Source organism: Culex pipiens, chromosome 1 (assembly GCF_016801865.2).
Source record: "Culex pipiens pallens isolate TS chromosome 1, TS_CPP_V2, whole genome shotgun sequence".
Lineage (NCBI taxonomy): Eukaryota > Metazoa > Arthropoda > Insecta > Diptera > Culicidae > Culex > Culex pipiens.
Window position 1 is genome coordinate 103598012 of NC_068937.1, and position 15937 is coordinate 103613948.

At 35.9% G+C, this 15937-nt stretch overlaps 1 protein-coding gene across 1 annotated transcript in view; it reads left to right on the forward strand.

The window, feature by feature from the left end:
• Positions 1-15937, forward strand: part of LOC120429011 (uncharacterized) — a 107050-nt gene that overhangs the window by 52676 nt on the left and 38437 nt on the right. The window contains exon 2 of the mRNA XM_039594149.2: positions 3510-3562. The gene's annotated coding sequence lies outside the window, so the exon portion shown is untranslated. The remainder of the gene's footprint in view (positions 1-3509; positions 3563-15937) is intronic.

The following is a 15937-nucleotide window of genomic DNA, read 5'->3' on the forward strand; positions in this document are numbered from 1 at the left end:
TTCCCGATTTCGTGTGAGCTGGTAGAGAACTGCCCATAAATAAAATCCATTTGCTGGTTTTGGTGAAGAATTGCTCAGATTTTCGTTCAAATGCCTATTTTGGATGACCACACGGAGAAAATGAAAATTTCCGTGAATCAAATAACCGAAGTGATTTTTTCGAGTTTGGACTGCACTCAAACCACCTCCGTGTAGGGTAGAGTAGTCATCAATGAGACACGGGGAACAATGATAAAATGGCTCTCACAAGTCGTAGCTTCAACCAATCAGGCACATATTTGGGGGAAAGGTGTGTCTACTGGATACACATCTGCCATAATAGTGGCTTTGGTTATGGACGGTCCCTTGAAAAGTTATTCATAAATGTTTGATTCTGGGGTGTTAAAGTAAATTATGGACAAAAAATACTTTTTCGCTCGTAGGCTGCCATTTACACCAAAACTTATATTTCTTCAAATTTGTTTCGACGTTCCATAGGGATTGAGTTGGGCTACAATGTCCTTTCATTAGGTTTGGCAAAAATTTAGAATATACCAAGAATCCAGGGCTGTCTCATTGTTCCCCACTCATTTTAGCCCTTGGGTAACAATGAGACACTTCGATTTTTTCTTCATTAACTTTTCAAAATCTATGGAAATCTTTCAAAACATGAATTGAAAGTGATTGTTGGCATATTTATAGAGTTTTAACTTCATTTAACCAAAAATACAAAGGTATTTGGTATAAATATATGAATTTAACAACATTTAAATACTTTTTAGTATAACTTTTGTTAATCAAAGTTTCATGATGGCAAAATTGCTCTAAAATGTTCAAGGCAAATCACCTGCAATGGAACAATACAAAAACATGATGTTTTACTAGAAAAATGTTGATTTTCGTAGAGTGTCTCATTGTTCCCCAGCTGTCCCATTGTTCCTGCCAAGTGCGTCTACAATGAGACAGTTGAATAACTCTGGCTGTAGATGTCGGATCGATCTCATATTTTGGTCAATGTTAGAACACATTAAAAGAAAGTAAATTCAATAAAAAGCTCATTAAAACATGCTGATGAAAAAAATACAAAAATCGTTGAAAGTCGAAAACCAAAAGTCTCTCATTGATGACTACCCTACCCTACGCACGAGAGCAAGCAGCAGTCAAGTGCTCAATGCTCTATCGTTTTTTTCAGATTTTTTCGCCGTATTTGATTGTGATTACTCGCGAGTTTGCTTCTCCAGCATGCCAAAGGCCGGCCGTGGCCGTGGCAGTTCGAGTGCGGCCTCGAAAAACCCGCGAAGTTCGTCTACCGGCCGTGTGCAAAAAGGTAAACAAACCAACGCCGTGTCGACCGCCATCGCGCAGGGGAGCGTAAGCGCAGAAGGAATCGACAAAAAGTATCTTCATCCCGGAGATGTTCCGAGATCACCAGTGCGAACCCGTTCAGGTACTTCCGGTGCCACGACCAACACGTCAACATCCGCCAACATTCCCATCAGGAACGAGTTCCAGATGCTGAGCGATGACGAAGAAAACAACAACAACAACACCGACGGTAGCAGCACTACCGACGACGACGATCGTCGTGCACGGAAAAAAGTGCCGACGCCAAAAACGAACAATTCTCCAAAGGAACGTAGACCACCTCCAATTTTTGTTTTGGACACATTGGTGGACGATATTGACGAGTTGCTGGAAGGCCTCGGATATTGTCTGAAAATCGGTAAGTCGTCAGTGCAAGTCTACACATTTGACAACAAGAACTTCGACCTGGTTGTGGAGAAATTGAAGTGTAAAAACTAAAAAAAAACAGCTGTTAAGGTCGTCTTGCAGGGGTACCAAGACCGCCCGATCTCCGACCTCAAGAAGGACCTTTCGGACGCCGGAATAAAACCGCGTGACATAAAAGTCCTCTCGCGGAAGACAACAGTCACAGGTACACACACACTGTACCTGTTGTACTTCGACCGCGGCACCGTCAAGATTCAAGACCTGCGGCGAACTAAGGCGTTGGACGGGTTTTGGGTAAACTGGCGGTTCTACTTAAAGAACCCGTCGGACGCAGCACAATGCCACCGTTGCCAGAAATTCGGCCACGGCTCACGGAACTGCAACCTCCCGCCCCGCTGTGGGGGAAAAGGCAGAGCAAACCAAGGCGCGCATCAAGTGCGCAAACTGCGGAGGTAACCATACCAGCAACTACCGTGGACGAAAAGCTACCTCGAGGAGCAGGAAAAGAGGAAGAAGAAAGCAGCAGCATCCCACCCTCCTCAGCGAAGTACGAGCGTAACCGTGCCGGCAGCTGGTCATCGTACGGTTCCAGCGGACAACTCAGCGTTCCCTCCTGGATGGGGGCGATCGTTCGCCAGCGTGGTCGCTGCCGGTAGCGGCAGTACGGCCCAGCAAGATGTTACCGGGGAAGATCTCTTTACCCTGCCAGAGTTCTTTGCTTTCGCAGGGGAGATGATGACGCGGTTTCGGACCTGCCGTAACAAGGCGGAGCAATTCCTGGCCCTTGGGGAGCTGATGATCAAGCACATCTATAAAGGATAAAAAACTGTGATCTAGTTTTAAGCTTTCTCTATTTCTATCCCCTTTCACTTGCAATTTTAGTAAGTTTTTTCTTATTTTTTCTTACTCTTGGTGACACCTTTATTTACTAGTAATAATTGTTCGAAAATGGATTTGATGTAACACACAGCTGAAAGGAACTCCAAAACTCTGTTATGTATCTCAAAAGAACTTATTGTATCTTGATTATTCACCAATAAAACCGAATTGAAAAATTGAATTGGACTGCACTTAATCGATTTAGACTGGAAACTGTAATTGACGTAATGTTTACATATTCGTACACTGAAATAAAAAAAAGTACCAAATTCCTAAATTCTAGGAATTTTGGCTTCTTTTCTTATTAAGTAATCGAGTTTTTTGGATTACTTAATAAGAAAAGGAGGCAAAATTCCTAGAATTCAGGAATTTGGTACTTTTTTTTTATTTCAGTGTAGATTTTACGTTTCTTTCAGTGTAACGAATCCACCAAGGGTTATCCGATCCGACTATTCAATGACGTACGAGTCGATGCAAATATTGCAATCCTCTTTTGTTTGCACAAACAGTCAATTGGCGTTGATTGCGCACAGCAAAATGTAGATCATTTTCACTTGAAATTGGCTGTGAGAGTTGTCACAATGGGACTCTTGATGTTTGATTCGTGTATGCGTTTGATTAGAGATGCAAAGCCAGTCAGGTGTATTCAGGTGTTTGAAACATTGTCACTAGATGAACCTTGTTTTGTGTGAAAGGGTTTTTTTTTCCGAACAAATGTTAGTTTGGTTTATGATTAAATTTAAAAACCATATACCGGTTGGTTAGTTCAGTATTTTGAATGATTTTTTTTTTATAATTCTAAAGGTTTTCATCTACGAATCAATAAATTGTGCAATTATGACTTGATATCATTTCAGGCTATCGTAATCAAGCAATATAATCTAATGCATTCTCCCCCCTCAACATTCTTTCCATTTCAGCACCAAAAGGCCGGCATCGTTAAACGGACTTCAAAATGAGATGAGTTTCCAAGGTAAGAACCAGCCGGCATCGAATTATCGCTATAATTAAATCTCGCTCTCTCGTTGAGCAATCGACAATCGAAATCGACAAACTGTTTGAGCGCCGTTTTTAACACGCTTCAATTGAAGATCCCGCAAAGGCAACACTTATTTGGAGCATGTTTTGTTGTTGTTGTTATTCCAGCTATATCTTGCGGTCTTCAACACGAGATCCTACCCTCTTGGAATCGAATGTTTGCATACACTTCTTATGCGGTACAGTAGATAAACATGCGCAAACAATATTAGCTAGGCAATCAACAAGCTCCCCGATACAGCAGCTGTTGGTGTTGAAGAGATGTTATGGGAAAAGTTCGATTGATTGGCGGTTCTTTTTGCAGTATTGAACACCGCAAGGCTCGCAGTTGAACGATGGCACGTGGGAGAAATTTAGTCGAAATTATCCAACAGAATCCGATTGAAACAGCTTGGTTTGCATCTCTCAGAAGTGCTCAAAATAAAAAAAAGTCTGCAAAATGCAAGTTTAACATTTTATCCGAACCAGTCCAATTGGTGCATACCCAGATTAGCTGAATTGACATTTTTTTCTCACACGGAAAAAAATCAATTCTCGAAATCGTGAATTAAATTCACGAATGCGAGAACCACGAAGGAATATATGCACGTTTATAGTGCAAATGCATCATACTCATGAATAAATTCCTTCGTGGTTCCCACATTCGTGAACTTAATTCACAATTACGAGAATTGATTTTTTTTTTCTGTGCATGCTTTTTATAAATAAAACCAGTAGCGTAATAATCTGCACATTGTAGAAGGAACGAACATTTTTAAGCTGGATGTAAGCAATACACCATTCACCGGTTGCAAAGTGGATTTCGAGAAATATTTTAAACCCACTGATGATGATTATTATCATGGACCAGTTTTAAAACTACTCTTGCAGATGCTAACAATACTGTGAGCGGCAGAGTTGCGAATGAGCGAGCGCTCACGGAAGGCGTGCTCGCTTCAGCTGGAGCGTGAGTTTTTATCAGGTAGCTCGTGTTCGCTCGCGCTCACCGGAACGTTTGGCGCTCACGTGAGCTGGTGAGCCAAAGTAGGCAGATTTTTTTCCTGTTGAATCAGCTGCGCGTTAGTCATGAAGTTTCTAGAACTATCTAAGCACAGGCAGCGAAAACAAATAATACAGTGGTCAAACAAACAAAAGTAAGTAATAAAAGGGATTTGGAAAAATCATTGACGTGAAGAAATGCACTGTTTGTTTTAAAAATCCACAGTTGACCAATTACATTGTATTGCTTGATATATACAAACAATTTAATTTATTGAGAAATTATGTTTGTTTTAAGTTTTTAGGGGTTTTAAAAAAAACACAAAAATAGCTTTAAAATAGTTACAAATCATCCCAAATATTCGGAAAATTCTACCCTATTTTCAAGAATTAGAGAGAGAAGGACTAACTTTATTAAACAGGATCAGCCGTTTCCAATCACTTGACGATTTAATAAACAGAATGTTTTTTTTTATGGACCCGCACTCTGGAAAGGTAGTCAAAAAACTGTTTAGGTACATTAAACAGTTATATTTCAATCAACCAAGCACACAACATTGAATCTAACGTACTAGAGCCTAAATCTTCTTGAATTGCTTTGGAAGTTTTTGAGGCCCTTATGTTTAGGGGCCCATACCCTTCCCTCAGCACCTGTTCCGCTTACAGCTTACCTTATTTTTTATTAAGATAAGGCCTATCCCGGGCGGAAAGTGAGTTGGTGGCGATAACTTCGAACTATCTTGGCTTGTTTATTCGCATCTTGCTGTAAACTCCTCGAGTTATGACGACTTTTGAAACCGACTGCGTATCATGGAAAGTATATTCCATGATCATACTGCATTATCTACAGTTGATATTGAGCTGTTAGTGGTAGTTTTTTTAGACTTAGCAAAAATTTCGAAAATTTTATTTTTTCCAAAATTTTACCCGAACATCATGAAATGATTATTTTGACTTTATTTCAAATTTATGCTGGACTTAGCAAAATTTGCAGTCACTGACAGAATTTTTAATTTCCGACACTTAGAATAATTTTTCATGAGCTGATATTTTAAAATTTGATTTTATTTATGCTGGACTTTGAAATTTTTGCGTATATTTTTAAATTCTTTACTTTTTACAGAAAAAGCATTTTTTTGGGACTTAGAAAATTTTCGGGAGGTTGGAAACATGATAAATTATTTTGATGTTTATTTTTGCTTTGAACCAAAATTTCGGAAAAATCGACGAAATTACAGGAAATTTTTGTCCGATTTTTACAAAAACATCAGTTTGTTCCTAAAATAATGTCCCTAACAAAACGTCTTCATTGAAATTTTGAAATTCGAAAGTTGGTTTTTAAGAATTATTGATATACCCCCTACAAAAATCGTTCCAACACTTAGAAAACTTACGGGATCCGTATCACGACAAGATTTTTGGTAGAATTTATTTGATTTTTTGGACTTAGCAAAATTTTGGCATTTGGCCAGTAAAATATTTTCAACACTTAGAAATTTTTCGAGAGCAGGAAAATGAACAAAAAAAAATTGGGACTTAGAAATTTTTTGGGAGTTTGGAAACATGATAAATTATTTTGATGTTTATTTTTGCTTTAAACCAAAATTTCGGAAAAATCGTCGAAATTACAGGAAATTTTCGTCCGATTTTTACAAAAACATCAGTTTGTTCCTAAAATAATGTCCCTAACAAAACGTCTTCATTGAAATTTTGAAATACGAAAGTTGGTTTTTAATAATTATTGATATACCCCCTACAAAAATCGTTCCGGCACTTAGAAAATTTACGGGATCCGTATCACGACAAGATTGTTGGTAAAATTTATTAGATTTTCAGGACTTTGCGAAATTTTTGCTCTCAGCCAGTTGAATATTTTTCAACATTTTGAAAAATTATTTTGATAAGAAACATTACCAGGCTTTTTGAAATTTTACTGTGGATTTTTGGACTTATGCAATTTTAGGAATATTTTCATAGACTTCTATTTTTAATTTAAAAAAAAATGGAATATAGAGACTTTGGATTTTTCGTGATTTGGAAAATTATTGTGACATTTTGGCAATTCAACGCATTCTCCACAATTTTTTAATGAGTTTTTAAAGTAAAATAATTTTTCAACTTTGAAAAATCTTGTTTTGATGTAAGTGCGTATATTCCTGCAATATTACTCATATTTGTGAAGAGAAAGAAGGGGGGGGGGTGGGTTTGAATAGTGGCGGGGTGCATTAAAAACCAATAAAATTATTTTTGGGATCAAAATCTACTTTATAAACTTGATATGATTTTTGGAAGATTTCAGTTGTTTGCTACTATAAACTCAACTTGATGTGGCATTGTTGGTCAAATAAACTCAACAAGATTTTTCGCAGATACACCTCGAACAATTTATGTTCGTGGCCATGTTCGGTTATCTCTTAACCATACCCTGGGGTGAACTTGACTTGTTCGTGTTTTTACGAACATGGGTAGATTTTTCCAAGATGCAACTTTCTGCCCGGGTATCTCTTAACCATACCCTGGGGTTAACTTGACTTGTTCGTGTTTTTACGAACATGGGTAGATTTTTCCAAGATGCAACTTTCTGCCCGGGTTGCGAATCCAACCTATTATTCAAAAACATAGTTAACGAAAATAAGTTATTCCCTAGGCTATTCCAATTACTATATCAAAAAAATAGTTCACTAAGTAATGTTTCCACCGCCCTGCTGCGCCTTAAGCCAAAAACTCCATCAGAAACGTAAAACGATTAGCGATACTTCCAAAACGTGCGCTCCGTGAGTGAAATATGAGCGCGAGTGCGAGCGTGGAGCAAACGCAAGCTGAAAATTCTATTTTCTATGGGAATTTGTATGGGAAAAACCTATTTTTTGGGTTTTGGTGTTTATAAAACTCCCGTTTCACGCTATATTAAAACCGGATTCATATTTGCATGCTCTGGAAGGTGTTCTACAACTTTCCCCAAGAGAGTATGGTGCTAACTTGCTCCTTAAAAAAGTTACAGCGTGTTCAAAACTCGTGTAAAACTAGTTTTTTGCTCGAAAATCCATACTCTCTTCGGGAAAGTTGTAGGGCACTTTGACGTTTTGTGAATTTGTGATTAAAAATGCATTGGTTAAACTTTGAAATGGATATACATTTTTTTTTGTTTGTTTTGGATTTAGTGCATCTTATATCGCTTATTGTTGTCATATAATTTTGCTTATAATATTTATAACAGCAAAAATTCCCTGTCTCAACCAAGTTTCCTGGGAGTTTCAAAAATGCATAGCTATAGCAAATTTTTCACAAAATTTAAGCTTTATGAGGCTGTGTCCCGCCAAACAGCAGTTCCGAACAACAAAGTCAACAAATGCAAATTTCAGAAAATTCTCAGCTCTTCGAAAATAGTTTTGGCAATGGCGCTTTTTCACCATAAAACATTATTGGCATATAAAAAAAATCTAAAAATTATACTTATCAGCGGTTTGGTTCGGTACGGTTCAACTTATCAAAAAAATAATTTAAGTAATTTTCGATTGTTAATTTGTATTTTTTTTTCTAGTTTTTATTTGACAAAGTTTAAGATTTTTTTCACTAATCACCATTTTTATCGCAAATTTCATATCTCCGGGTCAGATTTTGCACAATAGTGTTTAAAAAATAGTCAATTTCCCGAGATTTTGAAAAATTATATTTCTGGGAAAAGGATGAAAATTGAGTTTATTCGTTTTCCTATTCTTTTTTTGATAAGTTTGCATTAATTTTAACAATTTTGCAAAAAAAAATCGTTCAGGAAAATCCTCCAGAAGATACATATATGGATAAACTAACAACGCAAAATAGCTTCTTTGGTCATAGTGAAGTCCCTTACCAAGTTTGAGCTAAGTTTAAAAAAAAATAGAAACAAAAATGCAAGAAATCAAGCTAGAGGGTGACGAGCGGGAATTCCCGGGAAAAAATTCCCGGGAAATCGTCCATTTTTGGACCTCTCGATTCCCGGGAAATTTGGTCGAGACTCCCGGGAAATTTCAAAATTATAAGTATTGAAGCAAAATTACAAAACTTATCTGAAAATTATTTCAAAAATTCAAAATTGTTTGGAACATTGGATGTTAAATGTTCGATGTTCAAGTTCGAATAAACCAATGCTTCTCTAATCTCTATTCAGAAAGTGTAAATTTCAACTTGTCAAAAATTCCAATAACTATAACTGAGAGAAGCCAAAAAAAAAGTTTACCTTAAAGCATACTTAGTAAAAAAAAACGAAGTTGACTTTATAGCTGTCGGCCACCATTGCTAGTACCAACCACTAGTGTCTTCCTTTTATCTACAAGGACTTCGCCGCCCTGGGCTCCTAAGTGTATGAAAGTATGGCACGGAGCGACGGCGCCGAATACCCATATTTACACAAAGAATAGCATACTTAGTAGCTACATCCAAAAAATGAAATCTTAAGTTTTTAAATATTGTTTTTATTTAATATTTCAAAGAGGAAAAAGCTTTTTCAAGATAAGTTTAATTTCCATGTCCTCTCTCGAGCAGACATGCATCGGCACTATGAGCTCTTTTTAACGGCACTCAGCTTGTTCTAGATGGCATTTTCGTTTAAAGCAATGTTATGCTTGTTGCTAGGTAAAAATCTCTTGTTTTTGGCTTGAATAATGTGTAGAAAACATTGGTTCATTGGAAAACCCGATTTTAGCTATATTTTCATGTGAATGTTCTCTTAAGCTCTCAAGAAGAACTTCTTAAAAGCTCTTTGAGTGCAATTAAGAGTTCTTAACCTATATCTCAGTTGGGTTTCAAAATAATATCTCAGGGTCTTCGGGAGCCTTAAAGACAAGCGTATTTAGCGTATTCTAATCACTAGCACAACATGCTGGGTATCTTCTACGTGAAATGCCAAACAAGTTCTTCTAAAAGAGGAGTTAGAGCGGATGCATGTCTGCTCTCGAGCATAGCGATCCATTTTTTTTTAATTCTAAGTATGTACCTCAGTTAATTTCGCTGTATCAAGGTAATTTCCTTTTTTGATGTCAATTAGTCATTTTATGTTATACGTCAACCTTAATACAGTAGTTGTTCGGTAACTGGGCTGAGAACGTAGCCCATATATTTATATTTTCCAGATGAAATATAAAAATAAAAGTTACTTGAATTTATTTACAATGCTTACTTTTCATTTTACTTTAATTGTATCTTGAAATTAAACAAAAGTTTGAAAAAAGTTTTTTTTTATTTATTGAATATGATTTTTGCATCCATTAACCCCTCGGTCATTTTGGTTTGTTTTGGTTTTTTGACGTTTGTCTGCTTTTTAATTGGGCTACGGCCCAGTTATCGAGCGCCCAGTTGAAAAGCAGCCCAGTTAAACAACGCCCAGTTACCGAACAACTACTGTATAACATTATATTTAGAAAAAAAATTTAGCAATCTTTGTAAATTTAAGGTCCACCAGTTGTAAATATTCGGAGTATCCTGATAACTGTGAATGTTTCATTAATGAATATTTACAGTTGACCTTAAAAAAGAAGAAAGAACAAGTTTTAATATTTGTTTTGAGTCGTTATCATATTGCAAAATCTCGATATTGTGAAATTATATATTAGCTATGTTTTTACTTCACAAAAATCTAATAAGAAGTTCATGCAACAAGTTTGTGCAACATTTAAAAAATCACTCAGTGCGAATTAAGATTCGTAAACATTTTAGCTACTATAGTAAACTATATAGTATTCCAAAATAAGAGGATAATTAAAATAACGTTTCATAGAATAAGTAAGAATTAATTGTAACATTAAAAAGAAACAATTTTACTACTTTTCTTTTAAAATTTTGCCACTATTCAAAATAGTATAGTCAAAAAAACTCCCGGGTCCCGGGAATTCCCGGGAAATGGCCAAATTCAACTCTCGATTCCCGGGAAATTGGAAATCTCGAGAATCGTCACCCTCTAAATCAAGCGTTTACGATCCATTTGTTTCTAAAAGTCTTAATCCTAACGTACATCTTTGCTGAAGTCACCAAAACAATCACAAAGTCCCTGTCAAGATTCGAATGTTCACATGCCCAATTTGTATGACCAGCCCGCAAAATTATATTGAGTGTATGTAATGAGGCAACATGGATTCTTTTGGCATAGAAAGTGCATGGAAGAAATTTAATCCAAATTGAACCAGTTGTCATAACTTTTTTCACTTAAAACTATAAAACCTTTCAAACCAACTCAACTGCAAATAGTCCTCTGATCCATTAGCCGAAAGAACCGTAAACCATTCAAAGATAAACCAGCTCTGTAATTGCCAAAACACCAAACTCTAGCGCACTTTGCTTTACGACGAAGCCTCACCAATAGCTCAAATGTGTGCCACGTGCTCTTCAGAGTTGAATTTGTTCGACTCATGCATGAGGGGGGTAAGCACAGCTGTGCGGCCCCAAATCCAGCCAAACCTCATCAGAATAGACAAACAGTTGGAAAACTAGGTAAAGATTATGATAAGATGTCTGGTTTGTGATTGATTAATTTTGGTGTGCTTTTTTGTGTATTTCCAGGCCAGTAGGCTAACTGGTCAAAGCTTACACTTTAAATATTCAAAAACAAATTGAGAAGAATTTTCGTTGGGCTCCAATTCCAATCCAAATTAATTACCATTTACGTCTTATTTCGTGTTCTACCCGCAATCACAACCTTGATTGAATTAAATTATTCTGCAAAAACCACTGGAAAATCCCAGCAGCGAAACTCATCGGGCATCGCTTCGTCGAATTCAATTTAAAATTAATCGAATCAATAACATCAAACACCGCTGCTGTTGCTCAATTGCTTGCTCAAGTGAAACCCCGTGTCGCGTGGTGTGGTGGCCATTTTTTGCTACCAGCCCGGAAAATTCCGAGAAAAGACCAAGTGGGTGGAAAATCTTTTTGAAAAGTTCACGAAATTCTTGTGAATGACACACCCTGGAGGTGGAGGTGGTGATGCGATGGTTGTACGTGCGGAAAATATTTCTCACCTCGTCTGACGTTGGGACCTTTGTTGTGAAACACTCTCTGGAATTTGGTTCCGAGGGATGTCCTGCTGGCAAAATTCCGGAAAATGAAGCTTGGTCGGAGCAGGCGTTGAAGTTGAAAGCAGTTTGCTAACGATAACAACACAGATTTATGATGTTCGCGGAAAGACCTCAAGTCTTGTGGGGAAAAGCAAAGTGCGAATAACAATTCCTGGATGCTCCGGATGATTCCAGTATGGTTAAACATCTGCAGTGCAACAACTTATTAAACAGATGTTTTTGAGATTTACCAAACTGTTAATTTAAAATGCCTTTTTTGCGTCTCTAAATTACTTTTCAGAAACAATAAGTCTTACCGTTGTTGCCTTATCGACAAAGTTGTAGAGCAATAAGTTCCATTAACCTGTTAGCATGAACAGGTAGTAATAAATGGAAAAGTTCAAGTTCTGTTATTGTCAGGAGGTCAGTACTTGTTATTTAAACACCTAGATTAGCTGTTATAAAAACACAAAATAATAACAGAGATTTGTTCGAAAAATAACTCTTTCTGTTATCAAAAATTATTACAAGAAAACTCAATAACAGTAGTAAATAACTGATTTTGGTATTGATTTCTTATTATTAGCTAATTAGGGCCTTGAAATTTGGAGAAACAATTTTTTAAATTTCGTAACGTTAATAAATGAATGTCCTAAATTGAATTTATACTAAAAAAAAACTTGCAAAGACTATGAACATAAAAATCCTTTCCTTAAAATAAGTTATCGTCTTTTTTGTTTTGCTTTGAAGCTTTTTAAGAAACACATTAATCTGAAAACTGTTTCAGATCAATGTGTGCAAAATTCCACTCTTAATTTCCAGGAAATCGAAAATCTCGAGAATCGTCACTCTCTAATTTTACCGGAACTAGAAGGAACTTTTTCTCTTTTGCCTCTTAAAATTGAAATAGAGAAATACATATATAATTCTCACTCTTTTCGTTTGAAATTGCTAGCGATTAGGTCCAAAGTTTTCACCACTTCTGCTTACCGCTTCTTGACACAAGGGGTCTTTCATCGCTCGGTGCTTCGGAAAATAAGTTCATTGAAGGTTGGATGCTAGAAGCGATAGACCCAAAATAGGGACAGAAAATGTTTTAGTGTTCCCCGATATAAGTGTACAGCGATATAAGGTACAGTCCAGACACGATTATTCGAAGGCCTCGGAAAAATTTCACTTCGGATACACCTAATTTTTTTTATCGCTGTCTAATTTTTGATTGTCGAGCTGAAGTATGACCCCTTAAACTGATTTAGAATGTTTCAATCCAAGATGGCGGCCAATATGGCGGTGAAAAAATATTGGTAAAACTGCATTTTATTATTTATCAAGCCTTACCCGACAAACTTCGTTCTGCCTTTTTTCCGTTTGTTGACGTTTTTTGATTTATTGCCTATTCAGCCTCCTGTGATCAAAATGTGATTTTACGTAACTTTCTCCATACAATTTGCCGATGTTCCGGAATCGGTCTCAGCGTGACTAAAGTGGCAATTTTTTAGCATATAAACCTTCCTTAGGTTTACACGAACCCAACGCAACAAAAAGCACCTCGATCCGACGCTCCGTATTGAACTGATTCGCGTTCGAACAAAACCGTCGTAATTTTATATATATAGATAGGCAATCAACTATTCAAATTCAACTAAAATGGGGTTGTAGAACTCGAAACTTATGTTTAAAACAACAAAAAGAAAAAAAATAAAATAATTCTTCGTGATTCTATTATTCGAAGTCCCATACCCATACTACACAGCAAAAAATCCGATGGTAAAATCGCATGCAAAAGCATGCACATTACCTTCGTCAAAAAAGACACTTAATTATACACGCTGCATGTACAATTTTTGTAAACACAAAAAAAAAGTTGCAACCGACGGGACTCAAACCCAGCACTGACAGTTGGAACTGGCGCCTTAGCCCGCTCGGCCATCAGACCGATGAAAAATGTTAAGGATAAACGCATATATGAGCTTGACATTTTGGTCAAGTAGGTTTCCCATACTGATGGGCTACATATTTCAGGGTGTAATATTACATAGAATTTCATAAAATAATGCAAAATTTATTTTACACCCAGGCCTTTTACACGCAGCTGGATTACTACTTTATTTGCTGTGTAGGCTGCGCATAATCGAATCTGGTCTGTATTGTGAACACTATTTTCACCTAAAATATAGGAAAAGTTAGCTAAAAACACAACCAAAGTTCACCCCTAAAAAATGGACAAGGCAAAATAAAGCAGTTTAACACATAAAATAGACACTTTTACTTTTAGTTAATTTTTTGACCGGAGACCCCTTAGATCCCATATCCTGGTGATAATTTTACCATATTCGTGTTTCTGAGACAATTTCACAATAGAACCATGTTTAAAAATGTTTATTTTCATCCATTTTAACCCCTTAAAAAAGTTAAAAATTAAGAAGCTTCTTTGTTTCTGGTGACATCTAGTACACAGTAAAAAAATCATGATAATATTACATCTGGGAAGGAGTACATCTTTTATATCAGAAAAAATGTGCAATTTTACATCTGAAAATGTGTAATTTTGCCACTTTTCTGGAGTAATGTCACTTTTTCAGTCTAGATTGAGGTAAAATTACATCCCCGTGCAAACGGAAATAACTTGGGAATAATATTTTTTTATTTTTGGAAATACTAGGCCAATAACATTTTATGTTATTTATGATTTTATCATATTATTTTTAATATATGATCGTTATGATTTTTTTGTTATTGGATTGTGTTGGGATCAGGGCTGTGGAGTCGGAGTCGGAGTCGGAGCCGGAGTCGGTGGAGTCGGGTCTTTTTGGGGACCTGGAGTCGGAGTCGTCAAAACTCTAACAGCTGGAGTCGGAGTCGGAGCCGGAGTCGGCTAAATTTTAAGGGCTGGAGTCGGAGTCGGAGTCGGAGCCGAGTATTTCTGATAACCCGGAGTCGGAGTCGGAGCCGGAGTTATCTTAAATTCAACAAAAAATATGTTTTTTTTATTGTTCAGTATTTCCTATAGAACAGCTTAATTTACAAAACATCTTATATTTTTAATTGATTTATCAGATGCCATTGTGTGTTTGAAGCTTTTTATTGTGATTGAAAAGCTCTAATTGTGTTATTACACTATAATCACTAAATGATAACCTCTTACCCAAGTATGTAGTATCATAATTTAAAAAATAATAAAAAAATTGGTTATGTAGTCAGACATATCTAATTGTTTCTTGAATGCTTCCTTTTGCCTATATTTATGTGCCCTTTCAATTCAAATTTGACCAAATTTCATCCAGTTATTTCTGAAAAAAAGTACACACACAGTCATCTTTTACCCCGATAGCATATGTCTTGGTACGAGGTACATAAAAAGATTAAAAATAGTAATCACTGTTTTTGCAAATCGAAAAAGAGTCACTGACAGTTTAACAATTGTAACAAATAATCAACTATAATAACAATCTCTTACTTGGAACTCAACATGCGCATTTTGTTTATCACTAAGTACAAGAAAATCAATATGTTGCATTTAAAATAATTGAAACTAACAAAAAATATCAAAAGTAGTTGCAACAAATTTTGAATTAATCATTGATTAATGATGTTGATGTTGATTTTAGTTAAACTATTTTGATATCGTTGAACAAATCTCAAGAATTCAGTACAAAAATGAACTAATAAAAAAATTTATAGAACAAAATGTAGGATTTTAATTTATTTTTCAAATATTATACAAAAAACAAAATCAAAATACATATTATCAACTGGTGCGAATTTTCTCATACTGTATGTCCCACGCCAATATGACGCAAGGTGATAATCAGGCATAACAATGTACCTTAAAAATTAAATATTTGTGACCTAGAAAATATTTTACTTGTAGATATTTGTTTTTTATTATATTTTAAGTTTTTTCATATATTTTGATGGAGGCGCAAGATCATTCATAAAGCTTCGTTTTAGGTGAAGATTCACGAAGTATCGTGCGCCTCCTTTTTAAAGTATATAAAATTTTAAAATTAAAATAAATTAAAAATTTCCAGGGTAAAATATTTTCCATGTCACAGATATTTGAAAAGGACATCTTAAGCGTCCTTTCCACGAAGAAATTGTTTAGATACATTGATTTGCAATAATAATCTCCTTCAGCCATGGTGTAATGTCCATGTACGTCTTAAAAAAACAAAAAAAAAAAATGTTTCGTTTAAAATTGTCACTTTAAAAACAAGGTGCCTGTCACTGTGCTTCTTACAAATGTCAGCCTGAAAGTGAGCAAATTGAATTTTAATGTTCAATAGATCATTAAGGCCAGGATTCTT